The sequence below is a fragment of the Numida meleagris genome, chromosome 1 (genome assembly GCF_002078875.1).
Source record: "Numida meleagris isolate 19003 breed g44 Domestic line chromosome 1, NumMel1.0, whole genome shotgun sequence".
NCBI lineage: Eukaryota > Metazoa > Chordata > Aves > Galliformes > Numididae > Numida > Numida meleagris.
Window position 1 is genome coordinate 123,794,450 of NC_034409.1, and position 10,190 is coordinate 123,804,639.

The 10,190-nt window shown below is 40.8% G+C and overlaps 1 long non-coding RNA gene across 3 annotated transcripts in view; it reads right to left on the reverse strand.

The window, feature by feature from the left end:
- Window positions 1–1,742, reverse strand: part of LOC110405517 — a 12,353-nt gene extending 10,611 nt beyond the window's left edge. Inside the window, exons 1-2 of one of the 3 annotated variants that reach the window (XR_002442931.1) lie at window positions 1,390–1,742; window positions 875–993 (exon numbers count right to left, since the gene is read on the reverse strand). This is a non-coding gene — a long non-coding RNA (uncharacterized LOC110405517). The remainder of the gene's footprint in view (window positions 1–874; window positions 994–1,389) is intronic. The other 2 variants (XR_002442930.1, XR_002442929.1) reach the window with 2 other exon arrangements.

Here is a 10,190-nt window from a genome sequence, read left to right on the forward strand (position 1 = left end):
TCTGCAGCAGCTCCTGAAAATGAAAGAGGTCACCGTCACACCTGAGCAGCACCGACCCCTCCACCTGCAGCAAACCGGGAACCCCACAACCCGACAGAGATGAGCACACGTCTACCTGGTCTATCAAGTTTCTTTTTCCCAGAATGCCTCTCCATTTGCTTTTTCTTAGCGCTTTTCTCCTCTTATTGTTCATTTCTCACTTCTGTTCTATCATCCAAAATCCAGGAAGAATACTCTCTGTCGCTCTTATTTGGTGTTATTATGTGTGTAGTATTGCTTTATTCCTCACGATGGGTAACAGGCAACTTCACAAACAACCCCACCTTCTCCGTGTTCAGTTTCTACATTTTCACAGTTCAGACGCAAATATGCAATTTCAAGGTCTCACAGATATGTGCTAATGCCCCTTTGGGCATCCTTACTGGTTCTTAGGGTGGTCGAGTGCACACCTATTTCTTCCCCTTTTTCACCATCAGGTTAGTCACTTAAACTTTTGTGTCACTTTCATTCACTTTTCCCCAGTTAGGAACATATCTGTTGCTTATTAAGCCATTGTGAGCCACTTTTTGAAAACAATGTATTTGGAACTCAAGGAAGATGCCTTTGCACATTTTGAATAAATAAGTGTTCTATTGTGACTCCATTAGTTCTTATGAGGCAAAATCTTTGAGGCAGAGGAGATTTTCAGCTCCCTACATTTAGTGCCATGTGTTCTGCCCATGGAAGTGAAGCATTAGCTCTTTAACTCCCAGTGCACTACATTATGTTATGATGTGGAACACCCATAACAAATCATCATAAAACCACAACACCTTTATTTAACAAGTTGTATTTTATATTACGGCTACATTTTTCTGGTAGTCTTATACTTTACCTTCCTTTCTATAGAGCTTCGTCCCCAATTTTCTCCACCACTCCTGCAGCATTTTCCTCCTTTCCATATTAGTGCCTGTCCACAGATGTGCCACGAGGTTTTCTTTCCATCTCCACCACCTGTTTTTGAGAGACAGAAGTGTAATCCTTAAAGATCATCCCTCAGAACAGACCTTTCTTTACTACTGCTGCTGCTTGCCACCTGTAGGCGCTCATCCTACCCCAAGCACCACAGGTGGATTGCCACCTCCCCTTCTCTGCCAGTCCCGCTCCACCAGCGAGGCTGCTTAGCGTGGTCCCCTACCATCCTGAACCACAAGGCAGCTTAGCACCTCCTCCCCCCACCGCAGCAGCCCGCCGGAACCCGCTGCCGCCGCTTCCCTCACTCAGCGCCCGTCCCCTCACAGCCCCGCTGCTCCCCGCTCGAAACCGCCTCCTCACCTCAGCCCTGCCACTCCCCGCTCGACGCCGTCCCCTCACAGCCCCACCGCTCCCCGCTCGAAACCGCTCCCTCACCTCAGCCCGCGGATCTACTTGCTCCCTTTCTCTCCGAGAAGCGCCTCCGCAGTCACGCCCTGAGGCGAACGTTTGTTCTTTAGTTGTCGCCCGTGCGCTTTATATAGGTGCACCGGCTGCCCGCCAGCCAATAGGAGCGCAGAACACCTCAGTCGCTTCCCGCGTCTTTTGCTTGCAGCTGCTCTCGCTTCCCGCCTAGTCCTTCCCGCCCTTTTCACCTGAGGCGGCGGGGCCGGGGTCATCTCAAGGGCACGCACCCCGCCCAGTCGTTGCTGCCTGTCCCCTCACAAAGCAAGCAGCTGGTACAGCTGGGTGTGGGGGTCTCATTTCTTCAATTTCAGTGCTTTTTTTTTGACAGTCCCATGAACATGAAATGTTCCTTCCAAGGCAGAAGTTGCCCATTTCTTGAATTAAAAACATTTTTTTTTGTTAATGAATTAGAGTGGCTCCTCCTGTCTCTGTCCCTACAGGGAAAATCCTTTCTGAATTCAGAAATATTGTTACAGAGAGAAAAGGGTGAAAAAAGCCAATGCCCAATTTATGAAGGATATAATTTATTTACAAACTCGGGCTCTTCTTGTTTTATGGAGTTGCTTGTATTTTATGGTTTATTTGCACACTGCGGTTGGTAAGTGCCTGGAGCACACTGAGGGAAGAGGAGTTGTCTTGGGCATCAGCTACAGAGGTTGCTCGGAACATAATGCCTCCTGTTTATTTTCATGGAAACTCAGATACAGAGTTTCCATGATTACAGATACATCAGTACTCAGATACAACGTGCAGAGTAACTGTTTGACAGCCCAAATTCTCAGCTCCAAAAAACTACTTTTCAACACTATTAGCTATGCCTTTTTGAGAGTGATGAACAAGAGCTATTTTTTCAGATTGCCCGCCTGCTGCCATCTGTCACACGGCAACAAAATGTAATGGAATATTGGTGGGAAGGTTCACCCCCTCATGCCATGCCACCAAAATCTACCTCTTATGTCACAGGCCAACAGAATAAAATAGGAGGCATTACTTTCAGAGCAGCCCTCATAAAATATGTAACAAAATATGTAACTAATATGCAACAAAAGCATAAAAGCAGTGGGATATCTCACCTTGTTTTTGTGAAACCAGCGTGTCAGTCTGGTTTGATGGCAGTGGTGGCATTTCTTAGTGAGCTCTCAAGGTGCTCAGAAGACATTTCTGATGACATGGAAATTGTATAGTTCTACAGAATTTGTGTAAAAAAGATCTTGTTATTTCTTTAAAGCTTCTAGATTTAAACAATCCCTAGACAGTAGTATCTCTGTAGAAAACTTTATTGAAAGTGTAGCATGGCTCAATCCCCATGTCATAGTATTCTATTAGTAACATGAATGACAAATTGGAAAGCAAACAAATAATTTTCTTCCCTAATATTTTACTCATGCTGCTTTTTTTCAAATTGCAAGCTATCTAGATGTTCTTGCCATCTTGCTTAAGAAAGCACTAAACTTTTAGAAATATGATTTCCCTTAAGTTCACCTTGCATAATCAACATTAGAAGTGATAAAATCAATCCTATCAGTGTCACATAATTCTGCTTTGAAAGGCAAGTCAATACTTACTATTGAGTACATTGAACTGCTCAGTAGTACTCAGAGAAATCTTCTAGGCCAAATAGCTCGTGAAAGTAATAGCCTATCAAGTTCCCATGGATACTCACAATGCATGAAGTCCCAAAGGTCAAAGGGTAATGAGAAATCAGAGTCATCAACCTGAAGACTGAAGGTTTCTGCATCTGTGAGCAAGTTCCCAAGAAAAACTGTGGTGCATGAGCAGGTGGAGGTCATGAGGGCATGAGAATTTGGGGTTTACCTGCACAGTGAACTACACCCCTAAGGTCCACCAACACATTCAAACACATGTAACTAGATTAGCCCTAGTTACAAGAGCTCATGTGGCTAGATTAGCCCTTCAGCAACATTAGGATGTCAACAAAGACTACATACCAATCTTGCTGAGAAATGCTACCTCTTGAAGAATAGGGGATCTAATATGTCTTTCACACAATCACACTTCTCTAAAACAGATAACATAATTTTCATTATATACATAAAGCACTTTTCAGAAAAATGCATACAATACAAATTTCAGGATGACTAGGCCCTGAAAGCATCACACAATAACACAAGCATGTCATATATTTGCAAGAAAAGGAAAACACGTAGAAATAAAAACCTTTCATAAAGTAGCTGGCTTTTTTTCTCCCCCAAACAATTTACTTTGTCATCTTTTCATATGGAAAGCATATCTAAACCACCTGGAAATATTGCCAAGCATTAAAACCTAATTTGAAAAATCCAAGTAATTCAGGTTACAGAGTTGAAGTTTCCCCCAGATATGGCAAAGAGAATCTATACGTTCATTCTTAGTTCCAGGAGCACTGCATCCAGTTCTGGGGGCCTCAGCAGAAGAAAGCCATGGATCTGTTGGAGCAGATCAAGAGGAGGGCCACGAGGAGATGGCTGAAGCACCTCTCCTATGAAGAAAAGGTGAAAAAGTTGGAGATATTCATTCAGCTTAGAGAAGGACAGGCTCCAAAGGGACCTAGAGCTGCCTTCCAGTATTTAAAGCGAGCATACAGGAAAGACATACATTTTGTAAGGGAGTGTAGGAGGAGGGGTAGCTGTTTTAAGCTAAGAAAAGGGTAGGTTTCATAGAATCATAGAATTCTCAGAGTTGGAAGAAATCTTTAGAGGTCATCTAGTCCAACTCCTCTGCAATGAACAGAGGCATCCACAGCTAGGTCAGGTTGCCTGGTCCAGCCTGGCCTTGAAAGTCTCTAGAGATGGGAGACACTTCAGGGCAACCTGTTCCAGTGCCTCACCACTCTCACTGTAAAAGAGCTTCTCCTTATATTCAACCTAAATCTACCCTCTTTAAATTTGAAATAATTTCCCCTTGTCCTATCAAAACAGACTCTGCTAAAGAGTCTGCCCCCTTCTTTCCTGTAGCTCCCCTTTAGATACTGAAAGGCTGCAATCAGGTCACCTTGGACCCTTCTCTTCTCCAGGCTGGAGAGCCCCAGCACTCTCAGCATGTCCTCATAGGAGAGGTGTTCCACCCCTTGGATCATTTTTGTGGCCCTTCTCTGGACATGCTCCAACAGGTCTGTGTCTCTCCTGTATTGAGGATTCCACATCTGGATGCATTCCTTGAGGTGAGGCCCCACCAGCACAGACCAGAGGGGCAGGACCACCTCCCTCAGCCAGCCGGCCACGTTTCTTTTGCTGCAGCCCAGGATATGGTTGACCTTCTGGGCTGAGAAGGCACATTGCTGACTCATGTCCAGCTTCCCATCCACCAGGACCCCTAGGTCTTTTTTTTTGCAGGGCTGTGCTCAATCACTTAATCCCCCAGCTTGTATTGATAGAGGAGATTGCCTTGACCCTAGTGAAACACCTTGCACTTGGATTTATTGAACCTCATGAGATTCTCTTGGCCCCACTGCTCAATCCTGTCTAGGTCTCTCTGGATGGCATCCTGTCCCTCAGGCGTGTTGACCACATCCCACATCTTAGTGTCATCTGCAAACTTGCTGAGGGTGCATTCAACTTCACAGTCAATGTCACTGATGAAGATATGAAAGAGTATCCATCCCAGCACTGAACCCTGGGGGACACCACTCATCACTGATCTCCATCCAGGCACGGAGCCATTGGCCACCACTCTCTGGACTCAATTCTGCAGCCAGTTCTTCATCCATCAAACAGTTTATCTGTCAAATCCATATATTTGCAATTTGGAGAGAAGGACGTTGGGGGATACCATGTCAAAGGCCTTACTAAAGTCCACATCAGTGACATCAGTGGCTCTTCCCTTGTCCATGGATGCTGTTACACCATCACAGAAGGTCAAGCAGGATTTGCCCTTGGTGAAACCATGCTTATTCTCCTGTATCACCCCTCTGCCTTCCATGTGCCTTAGTGTAGATTCCAGGAAGATCCTGCTCCATGATCTTTTCTGGCACAGAGGTGAGACTGCCAGGTCAGTAGTTCCTGGGGTCATTCCTTTTATAAGGAACTTTTTCCTTCATAAAAATGGGTGTGATGTTGCCTTTTTTCCAGTCACCAGGGACTTGAACTGATTGCCATGACTTTTCAAATATCATTGAGAGTGGCTTGACGACTACACCAGCCAATTCCCTCAGGACTCTGGGATGCATCTCATCAGACCCATAGACTTGTCGATGTTCTGGTTCCTCAGGTGGTCATGAACCTGATTAGATTAGATATCAGTAAGGAATTCTTTATGACAAATGTGGTGAGGCACTGGCACAGCATGTCCAGAGAAGCTGTGGATGCCCCATCCTTGGAGATATTCAAACCCCAGGATGGGATCCTGGGCAGCCTGGTCTAGTGGGCGGCAACTGTGGCCACAGTAGGGAATTGGAAACAGGTAGTCCAACCCAACCCAAGCCATTCTCTGGACATTTTTGCTTAATTTCCCTTGAGTCTGTAAAACATGAAAGACAACTCAAGTGAAAGTGCCCCTTGATTACAGATATTTTGACCCTATCATATTTTAGATCCTTTACAATTTCACTTGATTCAGTAACAAAATCTGTAAAGGCCCAATTATCCTTTAAAGAAAAAAAAAAGATTTCTGGAACTTTACAGCATTTTCTTATTTTGGTATAAACAGGCTCAAGATATGCTAATAATAACTTAAAAAAAACTTCTATCATTCATTTATATACCTTCTAAAGTTAATACTGGCCATATCTTAGCTAGAAGTTTAATTCTCTGCTCTCACTTATGCATGATGTGTTTTTGACACTAATGAAGATTATTAATAAAGTCACTACACTGAGAAGTATATTAGAAAGTTGAAAATGAATAAAATGAAAATTAATACACTTGAAAATTCATTTCTTTGAGTGAAATATGTTTATAAGATAGATAGCTGTAAGATTTGAAAATAAGGATTCATTTTCATTTCAACTTCAAGCAATACAACTAGTTCTCTTATTTTCCTATTTTTAGGCTCAATAAATGCTGTCTATGAGTTGGGACTGCCAAAATGTCTGCCTCTAGTTGTCACTAAGCTTTAACTCCTTTCTGAAGAGACGGTCTTATGGAAAATTATATGTGAAATATGACACCATTCATGCGATGTGACTGTTTTACATTCTGTTTTTTGAATATCCTATGCTTAATCCATAACCACAAACTAACCGCATTCTTCTGTGGCTGTCCCTCACTGTCTGAGGAAATAACTGTAGTTTAATATATAACATCAAATCATAGACATGCAAACACACTCATAATTTGCCTTTCATAAGCCAGCTCTTACCTTGTGAAAATTGTCACCAATTGATAGTATAGCAAATCTTTGTTTACAAGAAAAATATTGTAATTTTTTTGCAATTTATTAAGTTTTAAGAGTTTTGGAAATGTGATCACAATTTAGTTTTGCTCTTAAAGTAGGACCTTAAGGCCAACAAAGGATATTCCAGGAAAGAGAGAAATGTCATTTTTTTCCTGTGAGGTAGTTGGAAATGCTTTAAAGAGGGAGGACTAGATGTCATATTAAAGTATTGAATTCTTTTGCAATATACATGTTAACTTTACAAGTTATTTTTTCTTTTTCTGTGCATGAGGCTGAATAGAGAAATCACTACTACCTTGAAATCTGGAGTTACCTTCTGTTGTGGTCCTTAGGCCACGTATCAGGGGTTGGCTTGACATGAATATCTATACTTCCTCCTCTCATCAGCACCTAACTATAAAATAGCATCTTTCTCCAAGATACAGGTAACAGCCATGTATTGGAGAGTCCCTCACATGATCTACTTCCTGGATTACTGACTAGGAGGAAGAAGGAATTTCCGTTTTTGTCATGAACTCATGTGATCCTGGGGCCTGGAGCATCTCCTGTATGAGGAAAGGCTGAGACATCTGGGACTGTTCAGCCTGGAGAAGAGAAAACTGAATGGGGATCTCATCACTGTTTATAAATACCTGAAGTGTGGGAGTCAAATGGATGGGCCCAGACTATTTTCAGTGGTGTGAAGCAACAGGACAATGGGCAATGGACAAAAACTGGAACACAGGAAGTTTCATACAAACATGAGGAGGAACTTTTTTATTTTGAGGGTGACAGAGCACAGGAACAGGCTGCCCAGAGAGGCTATAAAGTCTCCTTCTCTGGGGATATTCAAAACCCACATGGATGCTTTCCTGTGCAACCTGTTGTAGGGAACCTGCTTTAGCAGAGCGTGGGACTGGATGATCCCCAGAGGTCCCTTTCAGCCCCCAGTGTTCTGTGATTCTATGATTCTTTGATCCTCTGAGTTTTATCACATGCAGAAAACCTCTTCTATTGACAGCTTACAAAAGTAACATCAAGATTTTTGGTTAAAATACTCTGTATATTTTAAGCCAAGTTACTAGACAGTTTTGTAATATGAAATGGAGACAGAACAGTGTAGTTAGGCTTGTGCCATCATCTCATGCAATCCAATGTAACAAGGGACTCAATATTCTGATTTGTTGAAGGCAAACAGAGTCCCTTTGCCCACACTGTCTGCTTTGAATTCTCAGAAAAAAATGAAGTAAAGAAACAGGAGTTATTAAATCCCTACCTCAGGAATGAAGGGTGCATGTAGAAGAATGGCAGATCTAAGGATCTAAATAGTTTGTGGGATTAGTGTCAAGGTACAGTAGTTACTTTAAAGTGCCATGGTAACAAACACTACAGAAAATCAGTGTTCTGCTGTTCTAATGTTGGGGTCCATAGAAATTGTTATAGAGAGAAATTACAAAATAATATGTTTGAAATAACAACAGTGAGATTCACACCTCAGTGTGTTTAACTGAGAAAAGATTTTTTTTTTTTTACGCATGAGGTCTTTCCGTGGGCTGGTACTGAATACACTTGTCTGAAATCATGGCAGTATTAAGGATTTTTTGCTAATTGACTAGTTAACACAAGGTTTAAAAATTTAACTGAGTTTTGTCTTCTGAAGTCACTGTTCTAGGTACAGATCATGCTAGATTAATATCTAGGGATAATAATCTACTTTGCACTGGAAAATTACATCCATAACTGCATTTGAACATCTCAGATGAGGGCAAGAAGTGCATGTATTTAGCTCTACATCAAGCGATTAGACATTTTGTAGTGAACCCCATCATAACAAGATGATTTTCTAATGTGAGCTTTCAGATTCCTCTTGCATTAAGTAATAAAGGAATTACACTGTAACTGTCTGATCCAATCATTTTTTTCTGATCTGTACATCTTTTAAAGAAATGTCATTGTGCTACAGTTTCAGAAATCTATTATGTAACCTACAATTATAAGCAAACACTGTTATTAACAAGATTCATATTTTCTGTCTTCATTTCATTGTACTGTTCTTTCGTGTGCTTTTGTCAACTTTCTGTTACAGAAGGGGAAGAGGCGAGCTGGAGGCCTTAAAAATGATAAAAATGGAAATTCTTAATGACAACATTCTTTTATTATTACTTTTAGTCTTCTGTTCCATCACCATTGTCCACAAAATTCTACGTTATCTCGTGACCTCTCCATGAACGAAGAAATGATTATCACATAACACTTGTAAATGGCTTCAAATTGTGGTAAATGTGGAAAATGTATTTTAAGCCAAGACTTAAAGTATGAATTCTTGAGATTCAACCTGAATGCCAAAGCCCTGACCTTTAACACTCACTAGTCTGAAAGAGAAACTATAACAAATATGTGTCAAGAGGTGATGACTCTTCTCTCTGTCATCTTAAGAAACTTAGCAGTATCTGTGTGCTTCCAAGCATAAGCGTTATTACAGCAATGAGAAGTGATGTCCAGATGAAGTAAGCTAATCTTTAACTAATTAGGAAATAAGCTGTTTCATATTGTTTTCTATTTGGTTAGCTTTCATTTGGTGAATGCTATCAAGATCTTATCCTTCCTCAGTTTTCTCATTTTGGAAATAGTACCTAAGAAATAGAGAATACTACTTTGATCATTATAACATTTACAACTATGAGACTTACCAGTTGCTCTGTTAAGCATTAAAAAATACTTCTGCTTTCAATCTAAATGGCTATTAACAGAATATGGATGACTTAAGTGAAGATGTACTTACACATGTATGTACAACCTTCATAGAAAACTCCACAACAGATGTAAAAACTTGGAAGTTAAGTGAATTATGAAATTTGTATGATTAAGTGCACATATGAAAAAGATAATGTCACTATATTAGTGTGGACAATATATTTTCCTTCTTGTAGGAGCAACATGAAACTAGAGAGTGGTACGCCGTGTCTAAAATTAATGCAATGCCAATACTATTTTATTGCTGTTTTGTTTTCCCCTAGAACAGTGTCAATGAGAGAAGAAAACAGTAAAAATAGATCCTTGTTTTTCTCTACAGTGCTACAGAAAGTGATATTAAAAGTACTGAAACACTAACACAGGAAAAATGTAGTTAGTAAATTCTAATGGTGTGTCATTCCATTTTGAAAAACCTGGAAATAGGTATCTGATGCAAGTACAAAAGGATTATTGCAATGCAAAGAATTTATCAGAAAACACAGAATATCAGGAACATGATGTCAAATCTGTGCTTTAAGACTACAAAGAAGCAGTCAGCAAATCAATAGCATTTATATGCAGTTTACTGATAAATCCAGGAAATAAAATGACCTCTCTTCAGCTAAGCCTCTAATCTATGATTATCGTACCATCAAAGTAAGTCTTCCATTTTCCCAGGGCATAACTGGATGCAAACAAATTTGCAAAGAAGATTGAATCCATTTTGC